Here is a 20,010-nt window from a genome sequence, read left to right as displayed (position 1 = left end):
CTACACTTATAGCACAACGAAAGCGGCGAACACAGTCGGCGATCGTCGGAAATCTGATCAGCGGGTCAAGCGCGTCGGCTTTTATAGAGCAGTCATCGAATGTTCCAGACTAATCGTTGGGACCCGCGTGCCTTCCACATAGTTCTACATCATTCGCGTCAGGCGATGAAATCAGATAACACAAGGTTCGTCGACAACAGACCGCGGATAGAAGCATCGATAACTTTCTAGAAACTTCGGATACATGCAGGTGCGTCCCGCGCTGTGTGATAGCATTTGTTAGGCGGCGAAGCGTGGTCGCCCGATAAAGATAAGTACACGTGTCAATACATACATACATACATACATACATACATACATACATACATACGTACGTACATACATACATACGTACATACATACGTACGTACATACGTACGTACATACATACATACATACATACATACATACATACATACATACATACATACATACATACATACATACATACATACATACATACATACATACATACATACATACATACATACATACATACATACATACATACATACATACATACATACATACATACATACATACATACATACATACATACATACATACATACATACATACATACATACATACATACATACATACATACATACATACATACATACATACATACATACATACATACATACATACATACATACATACATACATACATACATACATACATACATACATACATACATACATACATACATACATACATACATACATACATACATACATACATACATACATACATACATACATACATACATACATACATACATACATACATACATACATACATACATACATACATACATACATACATACATCTTTATTTCAGCAGCTCACAATTTATTGCACATATCGTGCTCGCATAAGCGCAAGTCGCTTGTGGGCGGGTCATGGCAGGCATGAGGTGCTGCTAGCTCGCTGCTTGCAAAATAAGTACAAGGAATCCTCTGTACCGCTCATCCGGATCAGGGAATATGTCTCTTGCAATGTATTGAATTCTTGTGACGATTCCTGCTGTTCATTTCTTTTGTTCATCTGTATATCGCACTGTCCACTCCTGCCCAAGGCCTAAGACAAAGGCTGGCAGTATCCTGTAAATGAATAAATAAAGAAATAAATAAATAAATAAATAAATAAATAAATAAACGTATTTTATACATATCACAACAGCTTGTATAGAACACTAAACATGAATATTTTACTGTGTTAGTAGTGGGAGAAGAAAAACTAATTTAAAAAATATTTCCCGCTATTTCTTTGGGAAAATGGTAAAGAAATACATATATAAAAAAGAACACAATCTTTTTGTTTACAACACAATAGTGAAAATAATGTAGGAACTGTTGAAAAAAACATACGCACACAATACCTGTCAAGTATTTTGAGAATGAAGTAACCATGCTTTAATTTGTTGTTTGGCTTCTTTGTGGGAATGCTGTTGCATTATTTGTTTCGGCAACGGCTTAAAATAAAAAGGAACCTAATATTCTCGACACTTTTTACCGTAGTTCGTATATATACGCGGTAACTTGTAAAGGTATGCTTTTCTTGCCGTTTTAGGTTTACTCTGTATTATTTTGTGACGATTCGAGAAAATATTACGAAGAAGTATCGCTTCTACAAACAGATCCGAAAAGGACTCAACACCTGCAATATCACTTCTTACGTGATTGTCTGAACAATCATAACCGGTAGCATACAGTATGCTCGCAGCTATCCTATGCAATAGCTTATCCACTCGATCTACTTTCGTTTGTGAGCCGGAACCGAAAACTGAATTGCTATATCTGAGCACAGACTGGACTAGAGCCTTAACAACTAACCTTCGCAAGTTTTATGGTTCTCACACCCATGCTCTTGCAACAAAGGAACGACAAAACAGTAGTACAAACAATCACAAGGGCATTTTTGCACCTTTCATAGATCAATGCCAGCTACCCGAGTTGCTATCCACAAAACATGCCGATGGGCGCGCGACAAATCTAGAAGTCCGACTCACCGCGACCGGATAGCGAGCGAATATGTTGACCCCATGCTGGATCCCAACGCCTGGTCGTTCGCGCGTACGGTCACGTGAACGGTGGCGCGTTCGAAGGCGGCCACGCGAGACGATCTCGCAGAAGCATGGATCGGCGCACGCGCGGTACGGCACGTCCGCACTGCTTGCTGTCCCGAGCCAAAGAGGAAGCGCCTTGTCTTTCGGCGCCCAAGAAACCCCGCCTGTCGGCGGCGTTAGCAGCGCAACACTCATGCCATCTCTCGTACTGCGCCTCCACCACTCCGACCGCCGCGGGCGCCAGGCCACGCGAGCCGTGCGGGAAAACAGCATATAGTAAAACACGTTGTGGGGCTAGTTGGTGCATAGCTTTGAATAGATTAAGCGCCAAAAGTGACGGCACACAAGAAGAAATACAGACAGGACAAGGCGCTACTTGCAACTGTTTATTGAAATGACAGGTGGCTGATTATATAGCCATGAGGAGACGGGAACGAAAAAAGGAGGGACACTAAATATGTGAATGCGCACGTGCGAGAACACTGAAGATAAAGGGAATCACGCTTAATCTAAATCTAAAACTTATCTAAAAACATACTTTCATTCGAGTATATATTCAAAGACGGGGTACTGATACAGTTGTCCCCTCTTTTCTTAATCTCGTTAGCCTCCAACAATTCCCGCGCAACAGAATCTTTACTTTTATACATGATTGTCGTATCATGAACCCTCGCTTCACATACCCATTCATCCTCAGCCTGCGGAAATGAGGGTCGCGGAAATGTCCCGCTGTTTGGCCTCGGGTGTGTCGTTTGCCCGGAAAAACACGTGGACTTGCTCCTCGTAAATTTGCCAGGCGGACCCATCTCCCTCGAACGGCTCGAGCCTTCCGTACAGCGGCATGGCGACAGCAACGGGGGGCGGTGTTTCGCCGCTCGCGGCGGCGTGCGACGCACCGTAGGTACTTGTCGCCAGCTTCGTCGCCAGTGTCACGAGGGTCCCATCTTAGTCGCCAGTGTCCCGATCCACCCCGGGTCGTTAACAAGGGAGGGCTTCTGGCACCCTCCGATAGCCGGACGCTCCGCAGCGTGGTGGTGCTGAATGATTACTGACCGCGAGCTGCCGTGCTCGTCGGTGTTTATTGTGGTGCGGGTGACCAGTGTAGCCTGCCGAGCTATAGCAGGCCGCCGAGCTTGGCGGGCGAACCAAGATTATGTCCGAGGGGGCGTCACATACTTGCTATAACCCCTCACCCCCAGTTTGTTTGTTAAATAAAAAACAAACGTCCAAGTTCACACTATGAGGCTCTGCCTCCACCCTAGCTTGGTCGACGGTGCCTGCTACCCAGGCAAGTAACGGTCTGGTGGCCTCCGCCATCGAGTACTCCGCCTGGGCACCGGTGTTGACGGGTCGGGTGTGGCAACGCCGGGTGCTGCCTGGGCCAGCCTCGCTCCATCCGGAGGGTCCGTAGTGGTCGGCCTTGCGAGTGGTGCCGGGCTTGACACCGGTCTCATGGGTGCCGCACCACTGGCTACGGTTGCTGCCTCCGAGGTAGGTGGTACTCCACTGGAAGCGACTGGTGCTGCCGCTAGTCCTCCTGCGGGCTGGAACTCAGTGGCAGTTGAGGGTGCTGGCCAGGTCCCGAGGCGAGGTCTAACATGGTGGGCGTGTCTGTGCCACATGGCCCCGTCTGGCATGCGGACGAGCAGCGATGAGGCGCTGGCAGGAGACACCACCTGTCCGGCAGACCAGGGTGGGCCAGGACGGAAGTTCCTGGCGAAAACTGGAGCTCCCGACTCTGGCAAAGGCCCGGGACGGCACCCTTGGTCAGCAGCCAGCTTCTGCTTCTCTGATTGAGCCTTGCGCAGCTTGCGCTTACTGCGGGAGACCTCGCTCTGGAGCTGCCTGTTGCGGCTCTGCAGGCTCCTTATAATGCGCCGCATCTCCCGGTTGATTGGCTGAGCCTGCTCGCTGGACACCGACGACGCCTCAAACTCAATGCGTAGATTCTCGTACTCTCGACGAATCTGCGCGATGTTGTCCTCGAGGCGGATGACCTCCGAGCGAAGCTTCTTCTGGACAACCAGCTCCTCGCTTTCCAACTGCTCAATATGGCGAAGGTGTGAGTTTTTGGCTGTCGATAGCAAGGAGCGACACTCGTCCAGCTGAGTCTTGAGTTGCATGCTCTAGTTATACAGCACGGAGAACTGGCTCTGCAGGCACTTGTACTATGCCGTGCTCACCACCAGGCTCTCGGGCAGCGACCGCAGCTCTATCCGCAGCCGCTCCATCGTCTTCAGGGCCTTTTTGTGGTCAAGCTGAAGCTGCTCCAGCTCCAGCAGCCGTGCCGATGCCAGCTCCTGCTGTTCCTCGAGCTGGCTCTGCAGGTCCTCCAAGCGCAGGGAGGCTGCTCCGCCACCACCGCCACAGCCCCCAAAATCCACATGTAGGCGGGACCAGGGTCTCTGTGGAAACGGCCAGGGGGTGCTTCCCACATTACGCGAGGCTCGCTGATGCTCCTGGCAGATTTGGCAGCTCTGCACAACATGCAGGCTGGCTTCCGGGTACTCTGGCAGACGAATGCCCAGTACATGAATCCAGTTTCGGCCCAGCAGCGTCGGCGACGACCCCTTCGTTAAGTAAAGGGGAAGGTTTCCTCCCTGCCGCCAAAACGAACGCTGACCTGTGCCTGACCCTGGACCTGGGAGAGTTGCCCGGAGGAGCTGCGCAGCATCACGCCCGAAGCCTCGACGGACACGCCGGGGAAAGTCCGCTTGAAGAGCTTCCCGGCCATTACAGACACGCTGGCCCCCGTGTCCAGCTCCATGGAAATGGGGTGCCCGCAGATTTCGACGGTCAGCATGTATGGCGGCACAGACGACGGTACAAAGCCTGTGTGCCATATGTCGAAAATCGGCGGGTCCTCGGCCACGACGTGGAGCCTCGCCGAGGAAGAACTTGAGCTTGCTGCCGCATGCCTCCGCCGCGTACCCTTGCGACGGCTACCCTGGCCGCGGGCTTGTGTTGTACCTGGGCTTGAATCCGGCTGCTGCTTGCTGTTCGTCCTCCCACTTCGGCATACACGTGCCAGGTGCCAGTTTTCCCGCACGTAAAGCATTGTGCTTGAGAGAACTGGCACTGTGAAGGGGAGTGGGCACAACCACAGCGACCGCAGGTACTGCCCTTTGTCGCGAACTTGTTGACCGCCGCTTCCGCCGACGGTGAGCCAGTCACACGGGGAATCTCGCCGGCGTCCTTGGCGGCAGCTTCCATTGCCAGCGCTGCCTTCACGGCGTCGTCCAGCGACGGGTCGGGAAGCTCCAGGAGTCGCGTCTGCATGGCGGGGTTGTTGATTCCGCAGACGAAACGGTCCCGGAGCAGCGAGTCCAGGTGGTCCCCGAAGGCGCAGCCACTCGCTAACCCTCGTAGCGCAGCAACGAATTGCCCGAGGGTCTCTCCTTCCCGGCGGCTCCGGTTGTTGAAGCGGAAACGCTCCATTAGTGTGGACGGTGCTAGATGAAAATGCGAGCGCAGTATGGCAAGCAGCTCACCCAGCGTCTTAACGTGCGGCGTGGCTGGCTTCAGAAGGTCGAGCAAGAGGCTGAAGACGCGGGACCCGCAGCTGGCCAGGAAAATGTCCCGCTGTTTGGCCTCGAGTGTGTCGTTTGCCCGGAAGAACACGTGGACTTGCTCCTCGTAAATTTGCCAGGCAGACCCATCTCCCTCGAACTGCTCGAGCCTTCCGTACAGCGGCATGGCGACAGCAACGGGGGGCGGTGTTTCGCCACTCGCGGCGGCGTGGGACACACCGTAGGTACTCGTCGCCAGCTTCGTCGCCAGTGTCACGAGGGTCCCATCTTCGTCGCCAGTGTCACGATCCACCCGGGGTCGTTAACAAGGGAGGGCTTCTGGCACCCTCCGATAGCCGGACGCTCCGCAGCGTGGTGGTGCTGAATGATTACTGACCGGTGAGCTGCCGTGCTCGTCGGTGTTTATTGTGGTGCGGGTGACCAGTGTTGCCTGCCGAGCTATAGCAGGCCGCCGAGCTTGGAGGGCGAACCAAGATTATGTCCGAGGGGGCGTCACATACTTGCTACACATATTACGGTAGATTTTTCTTTGTTTTAATATATTTGATTAGCATTTATCCAATCGATCACACGTATTGCGTCTTCTTGAAGTAGTTTTACGGCTTCTATACGATTCGTGTGATATAAGTAGTGCAGTGTCATCAGTGTATTGAAATATTGCAGCAATTAGTTGTATGTTAGCAATATCATTGACGTAAATGTTAAATAAAAGAGGTCCCAGAACCGATCCTTGAGGTACACCATATGTAACTGGTGTAAAATCACTGTATGTATTTTTATAGAGACTACATGCAAACGGTTTGAAAAATAATTGGAAAAGAATTTCGAATAAGGAACTCGGAAACCAATACATTGTAGTTTCTATATCATATTGTTCTGTTCTATGGTTTCAAAAGTTCTTGCGAGATCTAAGAAAAGGCCAAGCACAATATTATTTTGATCAAGATTTTTACATACATAATCGTTACATTCTTCAAGTTGAACGACTGTACTTAACCTACGTCAAAGACCGTATTGGGAGGGACTTATAATATCAACTTTATCGCAAAAGGATACCATGCAAGTGTAAATAAATTTCTCCAATACATGCGCTAACACGTTCATTATTGCATTAAATCTATAATTATTTTTATCTGATTTATTGCCTTTCTTATAAATTGGTCTAATTACTGAGGTCTTAAAACCCTGCGGGAATCTACCTGTTTCGAAACATCCATTTAAGATAAACAACAGCACGTTTTGCAGATGATAGAAATTATACTTAATATCTCGCACTCTTATTCGGACATAACCTGCCGGTTTGTCAAGCGGAATTGCGTTAATCAAGTTGCACAGGTCACTTGCATTAATGGATGGTAGAGTAGGAGAGTTTGGGACCATCTGACCTAGGTAATTTAAGCTCAGAAGTATAGAAGACTGCTGTTTTAGTTCTTTTAGTGATAGTTCAAAGGCATCTTTAAAATAGTTCGTAATGTCCAATGACTCTGCAGGTGAAAATGTTTTCAGCAAGCCATTATTTAGACTTTTACGTTCAGGTTTTCCCGCCAAGTCATCTAGCATGCCCCATGCCTTTCTTACGTTACGGCGACACTATGAAAATTTTGCAGCGTAGTGTTCTGCCTAACTTATCCGTAACTGAGCAGTAAGCTTATTACGAGCTGTTCGATATTCTTTTTGCAGATGTAGATTTGCCGGCAACTTTTACAAAGCATCCATAATTTATATTTTTGGTAAGATAGTTCTACAGTGGTTGCTGTTATCCGGATTTCTGCGTTTCCATTTCACTTTTTCGTGGCCAGTAAAATGAACGTACTAGACTGATTTGCCAGTTCATTATCATCATCATCATCATTAACATCACCATCATCATCAGCCTGCTTACCTCCACTGCAGGGCAAAGGCCTCTCGCATACTTCTCCAACAACCCCGATCATGTACTAATTGTGGCCATGTTGTGCCTGCAAGCTTCTTAATCTCATCCGCCCACCCAACTTTCTGCCGCCCCCTGCTACGCTTCCCTTCCCTTGGAATCCAGTCCGTAACCCATAATGACAATCGGTTATCTTCCCTCCTCATTACTTGTCCTGCCCATGCCCATTTATTTTTCTTGATTTCAATTAAGATGTCATTAACTCACGTTTGTCCCGTCACCCAATCTGCTCTTTTCTAAACCTTTAACGTTACACCCATCATTCTTCTTTCCGGAGCTCGTTGCGTCGTCCTCAGTTTAAGTAGAACCCTTTTCGTAAGCCTCCAGGTTTCTGCCCCGTACGTGAGTACTGTTAAGACACAGCTGTTATACACTTTTATTTTGAGGGATAATGGCAACCCGCTGCTCATGATCTGAGAATGCCTCCCAAATACATCCCAGCCCATTCTTATTCTTCTGATTATTTCAGTCTGATGATCCGGATCAGCGGTCACTACCTGTCCTAAGAAGATATATTTCCTTACCACTTCCAGTCCCTCGCTACCCATCGTAAACTGGTGTTCCCTTCCGAGACTGTTAAACATTACTTTAGTTTTCTGCAGATTAATATTTAGACCCACCCTTCTGCTTTGCCTCTCGAGGTCAGTGAGCATGCATTGCAGTTGGTCCCCTGAGTTACTAAGCAAGGCATTAGCATCAGCGAATCGCAAGTTACTAAGGTATTCTCCATTAACTCTTATCCCAAATTCTTCCCAATCCAAGTCTCTGAATACCTCCTGTAAACACACTGTGAATAGCATTGGAGAGATCGTATCTCCCAGCCTGACGGCTTCCTTTATTGGGATTTTGTTGCTTTCTTTATGGAGGACTACAGTGGCTGTGGAGCCGCTGTAGAAATCTTTCAGGATTTTTACATACGGCTCGTCTACACCATGATTCCGTAATGCCTCCATGACTGCCGAGGTTTCGGCAAAATCAAACGCTTTCTCGTAATCAATGAAAGCTATATATAAAGGTTGGTTGTATTCCGCACATTTATCTATCACCTGATTGATAGTGTGAATATGGTCTATTGTTGAGTAGCCTTTACGGAATCCTGCCTGGTCCTTTGGTTGACGGAAGTCTAAGGTGTTCCTGATACTTTGTAGGTAACGGACAGTAAACTGATCGGTCTATAATTTTTCAAGTCTTTGGCGTCCCCTTTCTTATGGATTAGGATTATGTTAGCGTTCTTCCAAGATTCCGGTACGCTCGAGGTCATGAGCTATTGCGTATACAGGGCAGCCAGTTTCTGTAGAACAATCTGCCCACCATCCTTCAACAAATATGCTGTTACCTGATCATCCCCAGCTGCCTTCCCGCTTTGCATAGCTCCCAAGGCTTTCTTAACTTCTTCCGGCGTTACTTGTGGGATTTTCAAATTCCTCTAGACTATTCTGTCTTCCATTAGCGTCGTGGGTGCCACGGGTATTGTATAAATCTCTATAGAACTCCTCAGCCGGCTTTGTCTGTTAACGCATACATCTGATTCTTGCCTATTCCTAGTTTCTTCTTCACTGCTTTTAGGCTTCCTCCGTTCCTGAGAGCATGATCAATTCTATCCATAATATACTTCCTTACGTCAGCTGTCTTACGCTTGTTGATTAACTTGGAAAGTTCTGCCATTTCTATTCTAGCTGTAGGGTTAGCGGCTTTCGTACAATGGTGTTTCTTGATCAGATCTTTCGTCTCCTGCGATAGGTTACTGGCATCCTGTCTGACGGAGTTAACACCGACTTCTATTGCACACTCCTTAATGATGCCCATAAGATTGTCGTTCATATCTTCAACACTAAGGTCCTCGCCCTGAGTTAAAGCCGAATACCTGTTCTGTAGCTTGATATGGAATTCCTCCGTTTTCTCTCTTACCGCTAACTCATTCATCGGCTTCTTATGTACCAGTTTCTTCCGTTCCGTCCTCAAGTCTTGTCTGATTCGAGTTCTTACCATCCTATGGTCACTGTAGGGCACCTTGCCGAGCATGTCCACATCTTTTTTGATGCCAGGGTTAGCGCAGAGTATAAAGTCTATTTCATTTCTAGTCTCGCCATTCGGGCTCCTCCACGTCCACTTTCAGCTATGCCGCTTGCGAAAGTGGACGTGGAGGAGCCCGAATGGCGAGACTAGAAATGATTGTATGTTTATACAATTGATTATACGTTGTCACATGGTTAGATGTGTCTAATGTCGTCCAGTCAAAGTTTCTAACTTATCTACCTTTCTGTCGTTTTTGAAGTACCCCACGGGATTTACGTCATCTTCAAGAGCGATAGTATCTGTAACACGCAAGGCCGTGAAATAATGATCTGCCACTTTTTTATGTATAACAGGGTGTCTACCAACCGGGAAAACCGGGAAAACCGGGAATTCTCAGGGAATTTGAACAGTCTGGAAAAACTCAGGGAAAACTCAGAGAATTTGTGCTTCTTTCAGGGAAAATTAGCTGTAACTTTATAGAAAGGGAACGAAAGTCTTGTTAATGCTGGCTCCAGTAACAGAGGAATCGCAACGAATCGTCATTGACGCCGTGTCATCGGCACGATGTAGTGCCAGAGTAGTTAACGACCGATTTTCTAACGCCCGATTTTTCGGAGATGCCCGATAATTTGCACGGTTTTGCGGCACCACCACGTACTCCATATAGTCAATGTACATTGCCCTGACTGCAGGTCTGAAATGGCATTAATCAAAGCCGCCACCGCCGCTATTTTGATTATCTCGCCGCCTCGAACCGGCACTCTCGCAGGCAGATCCGGTGGCAGCCGTAACCACCACCGCGGCAACGTTAGGCCTAGCTGCTTCTATGTTCGCTATTAAGCTTCTTGCCGTGCGGTGCCGTGTTTTTCATTGAAAGAGTTCGCCGCTATCACCAATGGCACCGACTCCGCCTTTGTAATCCTCGCGATTGGCTTTGAAGCTCGCAGAGCACACCGCGTTGCGTAATGCCAGTCTCCAAAAGTTAGCTTCGCCTCTGTACATAAATGTTAGGCGGTGAAGCATAACAAGCGTGGGAAGGGGGCAATTGTCACGGGACACAGTACGTATTCCTTAATTACACATGCGTGGACACCGTCTCCTGTCACAGTACAAGCCCTGATATGCCTAACAAGCGTACTGGCAGGCCTTCAGAGCTTTTTCAGATGTGCCTGTGGTAATTTTAGCCCTTAAAGGCAGGTAAAGACATGCATTAATTTTTTTTCAGACTGCCCGTTTTTTTTTCAATTTTTTTTGCGGCCCCTCGGAAGTCCGAAAAATCGAATGTTGACTGTACAACTGAACAAGAGGATGCTTCAGATGATCCATGTGGTGAGAGCACGGTAGAAGGAGGATGAGAACAGAAAGGACCGACGCACTGAGGAATTAACGGGAAAGGAAGGGTGCGGCCGCCTTTTTGAAGGAGCTTGAGCTAAAGAAACTAAGTGTTGGCTGACGCTGAGACACAGGTGTCCCTCATCCAAACCAAAATAAATTGTTTAAGCAGTGAAACCCAACACTGAGATGCTGTGTACGGGCTGAGAGTATGTCAGGACAGTTGAGGTTGACTTCCCAGCTGCTAAGAGAGAACCTTAGTTGTGACAAAGTTCAGGACCTCATACAGATGAGCTTGCTATCAGTTGACAGAAATAGCTGATATTAAAAAATATTGACTTATGTATGCATCTCCTTTTCATTCGTATATGAAAATGTTCGGCCACCTGCGTAGAAACCTACGTTAGTGCCAGGGGCCTCACCTGCTCGACGGAGAAGTCCGAGCTCCTAAGGGTGTGGCGAGGCAAACAAAATCGAACGGTCCCTACAAGCGATGAGCTCAGCCTCAACGTATACCTCGCGGGACAACGCATTTCGGAGAAGACCACCATTCGGATCCTGGGGATGTGGCTGCAGTTCAATCAACGGTGCAACCATAGTCTGACACTGCTGAAGACTGCCACCATGCAGGTAGCCCGTATGATCAACAGAGTATCTAGCAAGAGACACGGTATGAAGGAGAGCGACACACTTAGGCTAGTCACGAGCCTCGTGGTTAGCAGACTGGTGTATAGCCTTCCCTACCACAAATGCATCAAGCAAGAAGAAGAACAAGCGGACGCCATACTGCGAAAGGCGTACAAAACTGCGCTTCACCTGCCGCAGTGCACATCGACCGAGAAACTGCTGGCCCTGGGACTGCACAATACCTTCAGTGAACTAAGAGAAGCACTACTATGCTCTCAAGCACGTAGGTTGATGCAGACCCCCACGGGAAGGGTGCTCCTGCGAAGATACGGCGGCGGCAACATGATCCAAGAGATCGAGCGTACCGAGGCCATTCCGGACAAGTATCGCAGTACACTGCGAGTCGCACCGATACCTAAGAATATGGACCGGAACCTGCACAAGGCGCGTAGAGAAGCAAGAGCGGAGTACGTGCAGAGAACCTTGGCGAACAAGGACAACACAAGGTATACGGACGCGGCAACGTTCGTCAAAGACGGAAGACACAACAGCAGAGCAGTGGCGTCGGTGGTTAATTCGGACCTCAAGGAGATCACCAGCGCATGCCTACAGGACTGCACGGTAGTCGAGGCCGAAGAGGCATCTGTGGCTCCGGCAGCACTGGAGGGCTATCGACCTGGTAGGTCCCTAACAATAATAACAGACTCTCAAGCAGCATGCCGTAATTATACAAACGGCAGAATTGGGCGCACAGCAAGCCACATACTCTGCTCATGCGACCCGGAAAACAAAGTTCAGCATACCATAATCTGGGTACCAGGGCACACTGGCATAACAGGGAACCAAGAGGCGGATAGGATAGCTCGAGGGCATACCAACCGGGCGTCCGACACATCCAGCCTTGAGGAACCCGAGTCAGTACCCACGGGCTACTCAGATATCCTAAATTATTATAAAGGGGTCAGACCGAAGTTCCCACCCCCGGATAAGGATCTAAGCAGAGAGGATGCTGTTGCATGGCGACAAATGACGGGTACTTTCCCCAATCTAAACATTCTCAACAAAATTTTCCCTACACAATATCAGGCTAAGTGCCCATGGTGCGGAGAGAAACCAGATCTATACCACATATCATGGGCCTGTCCAAATATAGAGTCCCCAACTATCTATAAAATTAAAAACCCGAGTGCGGAACAGTGGGAGAGTATGCTTTCCAGCGTAAGCTTGAACGGCCAAAAGCGCTTAGTAGAGCGAGCTCGCGAGCTGGCCATACTCAGTGGAGCCTTGGACTAGGGCACCAACCCTGTGATTGCAGACAGAAGAATCCATCAGAAGATGGAAGAGGCCGTCTGAAGCCGCGAAAATGTCTTTTCTAAAGCCTAATAAATGTTTTCCGATCCGATCCGACTAAATTTGGAATGGGCTTTACCATTTCTTTCGCTGTGCATTTTACTAACACCTTCCTTCTGTTTTTTTTTTAATAAAATAGATATTACTCCTTACTATTCAAACTGGATTAAGTCATTTTTTTGTTTCAGCATGCTTACTAGAGAGTGACAGCATCGGGTATCGTGGTGTCAGCCTGTCTTGACATAAAACAAAGTTCTGGCTCATTCAGGGAATTTCGCAAAGGTGCTCAGGGAAAACCTGGAAAACTCAGGGAATTTGGAAATGTCAACTTGGTAGACACCCTGTATAACTACCACCTCGGTTTCAAAGTGCGGGCATCTCGACGCTATATGATCAATGCATGATCTCGTGAGGCGAGAAGCTACAAGTTCTTCTCGGGTGAAATCGTGTATGAGATGTACCAAACCATGAGCTGAAAGTAAATCTACATAGTCAGTGACTCTCTGTTTTCTTGGTTTGGTGATATGAATGTGCATACCTCCCGTTATAGGTATGTTAGGACGACCATGTTTAGTGAAGAATGTATACAATTCAGGTAAAAATACTTTCAGATCAGTCTTAGGTGGTCTGTATACTGCTAATATGAGGAAAGTAGCTTTAGGCTTGCATATTGTAAAGTAAACTTCAATGCCAAGGTAGGCAAGAAGCAGGCTGGAGACAAGGCAGTGGGGGAATATGGTATAGGCACTAGGAATAGCAGGGGAGAGCTATTAGTAGAGTTTGCGGAACAGAATATTATGCGGATAATGAATACCTTCTTCCGCAAGCGAGATAGCCGAAAGTGGACGTGGAGGAGCCCGAACGGCGAGACTAGAAATGAAATAGACCTCATACTCTGCGCTAACCCTGGCATAATACAAGATGTGGACGTGCTCAGCAAGGTACGCTGCAGTGACCATAGGATGGTAAGAACTCGAATTAGCCTAGACCTGAGGAGGGAACGGAAGAAACTGGTACATAAGAAGTCGATCAATGAGTTAGCGGTAAGAGGGAAAATAGAGGAATTCCAGATCAAGCTACAGAACAGGTATTCGGCTTTAACTCAGGAAGAGGACCTTAGTGTTGAAGCAATGAACGGCAATCTTGTGGGCATCATTAAAGAGTGTGCAATAGAAGTCGGTGGTAACTTCGTTAGACAGGATACCAGTAAGCAATCGCAGGAGACGAAAGATATGAACAAGAAACGCCAATGTATGAAAGCCTCTAACCCTAAAGCTAGAATAGAACTGGCAGAACTTTCGAAGGTAATCAACAAGCGTAAGATAGCTGACATAAGGAAGTATAACATGGATAGAATTGAACATGCTCTCAGGAACAGAGGAAGCCTAAAAGCAGTGAAGAAGAAACTAGGAATTCGCAAGAATCAGATGTATGCGTTTGGAGACAAAGCCAGCAATATCATTACTAATATGGATGAGATAGTTAAAGTGGCTGAGGAGTTCTCTAGAGATTTATACAGTACCAGTGGCACCCATGACGATAATGGAGGAGAGTATAGTCTAGAGGAATTAGAAATCCCACAGGTAACACCGGAAGAAGTAAAGAAAGCCTTGGGAGCTATGCAAAGGTGGAAGGCAGCTGGGGAGGATCAGATAACAGCAGATTTGTTGAAGGATGGTGGGCAGATTGTTCTAGAGAAACTGGCCACTCTGTATACGCAATGCCTCATGACTTCGAGCGTACCGGAATCTTGGAAAAACGCCAACTTAATCCTAATCCATAAGAAAGGGGACGCCAAAGACATGAAAAATTATAGACCGATCAGTTTACTGTCCGTTACCTACAAAGTATCAGGAACACCTTAGACTTCCGTCAACCAAAGGACCAAGCAGGATTCCGTAAAGGCTACTCAACAATAGACCATATTCACACTATCAATCAGGTGATAGATAAATGTGCGGAATATAACCAACCTTTATATATAGCTTTCATTGATTACGAGAAAGCGTTTGATTCAGTCGAAACCTCAGCAGTCATGGAGGCATTGCGTAATCAGGGTGTAGACGAGCCGTATGTAAAAATAATGAAAGATATCTATAGCGGCTCCACAGCCGCCGTAGTCCTCCACAAAGAAAGCAACAAAATCCCAATAAAGAAAGGCGTCAGGCAGGGAGATACGATCTCTCCGATGCTATTCACAGCGTGTTTTGCAGGAGGTACTCAGAGACCTGGATTGGGAAGAATTTGGGATAAGAGTTAATGGAGAATACTTTAGTAACCTGCGATTCGCTGATGATATTGCCTTGCTTAGTAACTCAGGGGACCAACTGCACTGCATGCTCACTGACCTGGAGAGGCAAAGCCGAAGGGTGGGTCTAAAAATTAATCTGCGAAAAACTAAAGTAATGTTTAACAGTCTCGGAAGGGAACAGCAGCTTACAATAGGTAGTGAGGCACTGGAAGTGGTAAGGGAATACATATACTTAGGACAGGTAGTGACTGCGGATCCGGATCATGAGACTGAAATAATCAGAAGAATAAGAATGGGCTGGGGTGCGTTTGGCAGGCATTGTCAGATCATGAACAGCAGGTTGCCATGATCCCTCAAGAGAAAAGTTTATAACAGCTGTGTCTTACCAGTACTCACGTACGGGGCAGAAACCTGGAGGCTTACGAAAAGGTTTCTACTTAAATTGAGGACGACGCAACGAGCTATGGAAAGAAGAATGATTGGTATAACGTTAAAGGATAAGAAAAGAGCAGATTGGGTGAGGGAACAAACGCGTGTTAATGATATCTTAGTTGAAATCAAGAAAAAGAAATGGGCATGGGCAGGACACACAATGAGGAGGGAAGATAACCGACGGTCATTAAGAGTTACGGAGTGGATTCCAAGGGAAGGAAAGTGTAGCAGAGGGCGGCAGAAAGTTAGGTGGGTGGATGAGATTAAGAAGTTTTCAGGGACAACATGGCCACAATTAGTACATGACCGGGGTAGTTGGAGAAGTATGGGAGAGGCCTTTGCCCTGCAGTGGGCATAACTAGGCTGAACTAGCAGTCTCCTTGTTTCAGCCGTCGAGTTCTCATTGAAGAAAATATTTTCCTTTACAAAGACTCTATGTTTGCTATGCCATGTGTCTCTTTGTACTCTTGAAGTAAATTTAACAATTATGGGCGGTATCCTTCCTTGCCTTGCTGGCAGCCTATGAGCTGCATCAATACAATCAGCAGTCAGTGATACTATATCAAATTCTTCTGCTAGTGATTTCAAAACAAAGCTAATGTCTTCATTAGCACCAGGTTTCACGCCATGAATTTGGATATTATTCCTTCTAGAATAATTCTCCAAATTTGTGACCGCTGTCTGCAGCTGTGCGATTTCTTTTTCCTTCGCCGCAAGACGTGTGTACTTCATCAGAGTGTTTCCTGACAACAGCAACCTGTCTGCTCTGAGAAAGAATAGATGTGGTTATTTCATGATGTTTTTACAGCATTTCCATCGAGCTTTCAACTTTTTCGATTAGCTTACTCTGCGTTTCAGCAAATCCTAGAACTGAGTCCTTTTTTTTAAAGTATGGGGTTTTACGCGCCAAAACCACTTTGTGATTATGAGGCACGCCTTAGTGGAGGGCTCCGGAAATTTCGACCACCTGGGGTTCTTTAACGTGCGCCTAAATCTAAGTACACGGGTGTTTTCGCATTTCGCCCCCATCGAAATGCGGCCGCCATGGCCAGGATTCGATCCCGCGACCTCGTGCTCAGCAGCCCAACACCATAGCCACTGAGAAACCACGGCGGGTAACTGAGTCATTCTTAGTAGACTGCAAATGCATGGCCTTATCAAGTCGGTCTACTCTCGAGTGGAATTTGTTGTAGCGGCGGATGCCGCCCAAGTACACGAACTGCTAGCAACCAAACAATCTGCCGTTTATTGCCACATACAGTCATATATATACACATAGCGACGCTGGTGCCTCTGGCGGCAGGTGATCCCCAAACCGGAACCGAAACCACATATACAACATATTCCCTTTCTTATAAAAAAAAGACAGCTACATGGGTTAGTGATTTAGTAGTGGTAGTACGTAGTGCTCTTTTACAGAATTATATTTACAGTAACAACAATGTGCTTGTCTTATGCACTTAATACAAAAATGTAAAACAAAAAGAGGAAAACAAGATACAACTCCTTTTATGTCCATATTTCACAACGTCAGCAAACTCAACACTCGTGCAGATTGTGACAGGTTCATGTTCACTGCAAAACGTGTCTTTCTGTACTTAGTGTCCATAGCGGTCTGGAGGTCGTCTATTCCTTGATGGCTGTACCCTACGCTGAGGTCCCGATGCTTCTGAGAAACCACTAGCGGCAGGCGAAGTCGCTTCTGGCTCACAGCCGGTCACTGGTGGCATAGGCGGCTGCTTCGCAGCAGCCAAAGCTGAAGTTCCGGTTGGCGCTTCTGAAACGGGTCTCTCCAAGGTAGGCGGTGAGCTGCTTTCCCTAGCGGTGTCATTTGTATTACTCCTTTCCCCCCACCCACAGATAGATGCACAAGCTTGTGGCATCCTTGACAACTTTGAAGCGTTCCACGTTTTTCCATCATCAAGTTGGAAAGACAATTGCCCCTGCTTTCTTGTCACTTTTCTTGGGCGGCTAAAAGCCAGGTCACCTTTAAAAGCAGTTGTTTGTCTGCGTACTCGTACAAGGTCACCAACATTCACTTTGTTTTCCCTTGCGGCCCTGCGAGCGTCTGTGTATAGTTTACTGGATTGCTGCTTTTGCTTCACCCGCTCGCGTAGGCGGTGGAGCTCTGAAGTAGGGTCGGTTGCAAATATTGCTGACGGATACCCAACGACATCGAGCCGAGTCCTTGGCAGACGTCCATGCAGGAGAAGTGCTGGAGCAACTGCAGTTGTGGCATGCGGCGTACAACGGTAAATGCCCAAGTATTCTGTTAACGTTTGGCGTAAGGGACGCTGCTCGAGTGTAGCCACTTGAACAAAGCTTTTAAAAACTCTGTTGAACCGTTCTACCTGTCCGTTTGCTTGCGGGTAGTATACGGACGAATGCCGCAAGCGGATGCCGCGATCCTGCAGAAAAGCTTGTAACTCTCGAGATGCAAACTGTGGCCCGTTATCGCAAACAATTTCCTTTGGGTAACCTTCACGTGTGAACACTGACACCAAGAAGCCTGTTACTGTGCGTGTTGTGGTTTGGTTGCAAAAGTATACTTCGGGCCACTTAGAAAAGTAGTCGACCAGCGTGATCGCATATCGACAATCGTGTGGTGCTCTCTCAAATGGGCCAACAATGTCCATGCCAAGCTTTAGCCACGATTCCTTTGGTAAGGGGACCGGGTTCAATGGTGCAGCCATAACCTTCGTGCTCTTGTCCGCTGCCTGGCATATACTACACGTTTGAATAGCTAGCTCGACTTGCCTGTCCATGGCTGGCCACCAAAATTTTTCTCGCAGACGTGCTTTCGTTCGTACAATTCCAGGGTGAGCCTCATGAGCAGCGGTAATTATCCGCGCTGTAAGTGATGCGGGAACCACAAGGCGTTCGCCACGCAAAATCAAATGGTCCACCACTGACAGTTCATCGCGAAGCTTGAGGAAAGGTTGAAGCTCACCCGGCAGAGATTTTTGAGCAGGCCAGGACGATTCAATGTAGGCCTTGGTTCGTTGAGGTGTGCAGCCTTCCGACTGGGCCTGTTCAAACTCTTCCCTGGTAATGCAAGAAGATATAAGGGCAACTGATACAGTCTCATCTGGTAAAGTCTCTTCTTCCTGAGGAGGTGACGCAGGGAGACGAGAGAGCGCATCTGCTACTCGATTTTGCGAACCCTTCCGGTACTTTAATGTATAGTTGTACTGCAGTAGGCGCTCCGCCCACCGTGCTATCCGCAAAGGACGCCTTCTTTGCCCTTGAGCAGACAGCAATGCGACCAAGGCTTGATGGTCAGTAAGCAACGTGAAATGGCGTCCCCACAAGTAAACATGCCACTTCTCGCACGCCCAAACACACGCAAGCGCTTCGCGTTCTCCTACTGAATATCTCTCTGCAGATGAAAGCGCTCGAGAAGCAAAGGCGACAGTGTGTAGTTTCTCTCCCTCCACCTGTTGGAGAACCGCTCCAAGCCCACAGTCTGAAGCGTCAGTGGAAACAACAACTGGAAGAGATGCATCGAACATCCGCAGAACTATGTTGGACGCAAGTGCCTCTTTGATCTTTCGAAAACTGGAGTCTACCTCGCCAGACCAAACAAATGGTTGCCCCTTTCGAAGCAGAACGCGCATCGGTTCAACCATATCGGCAAAGTTGGGAACGAACCTAGAGTAGTATTCGACCAGTCCCAGGAACGATCGAAGGCTGGCTGTATTGGTGGGTGCCGGTGTATCCTTCATGGAAGCAACCTTTTCCTCCAGCGGAACAATACCACTTGCTGTGATCCTGTGACCCAAAAATGAAGGTTCCTGCGTATCGAAGATACATTTGCTGTTCAGTTTGAGTCCTGCCTCTTCAATGCGTTGAAGTACTGCTGCAAGGTTATCTATGTGCTCCTGCCGGCCCCGCCCGAAGACTATAATGTCATCTATATAGAAGAGCACGCCCTTACATCCTTGCAGGACTTTGGACATCATACTCTGAAATGCAGAAGGCGCGGAAGCCAGTCCGAAGCACACTCGTTTAAAACGAAAGAGGCCTTCGTGAGTTATAAATGCGGTCAAATCGCGACTCGCAGGGTGAAGCATGACCTGGTGGTAAGCTGATGCGAGGTCTAGCTTAGAAAAATTTGTAGCCCCCACTAAACTATGCAATAGCTCTTCTGTATGAGGAAGGGGAAAGCTGTCTATTACGACAGCTTTGTTTGCTTGTCGAAGGTCTACACAGAGGCGAATACCTCCCTCTTTCTTCTTAACAACCACAATGGGTGACACCCATTCAGATGCCTCCACCCTCTCTATCACGTCCAGATTTTCCAACCGATGGAGCTCTTCCGAGACCAATGGTCGTAGCGAGAGCGGAAGGCGCCGAAGTTTGGATTGCACTGGCTGCACCGTGGATCGCGTTTTGACGTGAGGCACAAAACCTTTCGCGAGGCCAAGGCCTG

At 47.7% G+C, this 20,010-nt stretch overlaps 1 long non-coding RNA gene across 1 annotated transcript in view; it reads right to left on the bottom strand.

Moving 5' to 3' along the window:
* Positions 1–887: 887 nt before the first annotated feature.
* LOC140213272 (uncharacterized) overlaps positions 888–20,010 on the bottom strand; it is a 33,794-nt gene continuing 14,671 nt past the window's right edge. Inside the window, exon 2 of the long non-coding RNA XR_011890231.1 lies at positions 888–1,145. This is a non-coding gene — a long non-coding RNA (uncharacterized lncRNA). The remainder of the gene's footprint in view (positions 1,146–20,010) is intronic.

This window comes from Dermacentor andersoni, chromosome 9 (assembly GCF_023375885.2).
Source record: "Dermacentor andersoni chromosome 9, qqDerAnde1_hic_scaffold, whole genome shotgun sequence".
Classification (NCBI taxonomy): Eukaryota; Metazoa; Arthropoda; class Arachnida; order Ixodida; family Ixodidae; genus Dermacentor; species Dermacentor andersoni.
This window is presented reverse-complemented; position numbering and strand designations above follow the sequence as displayed.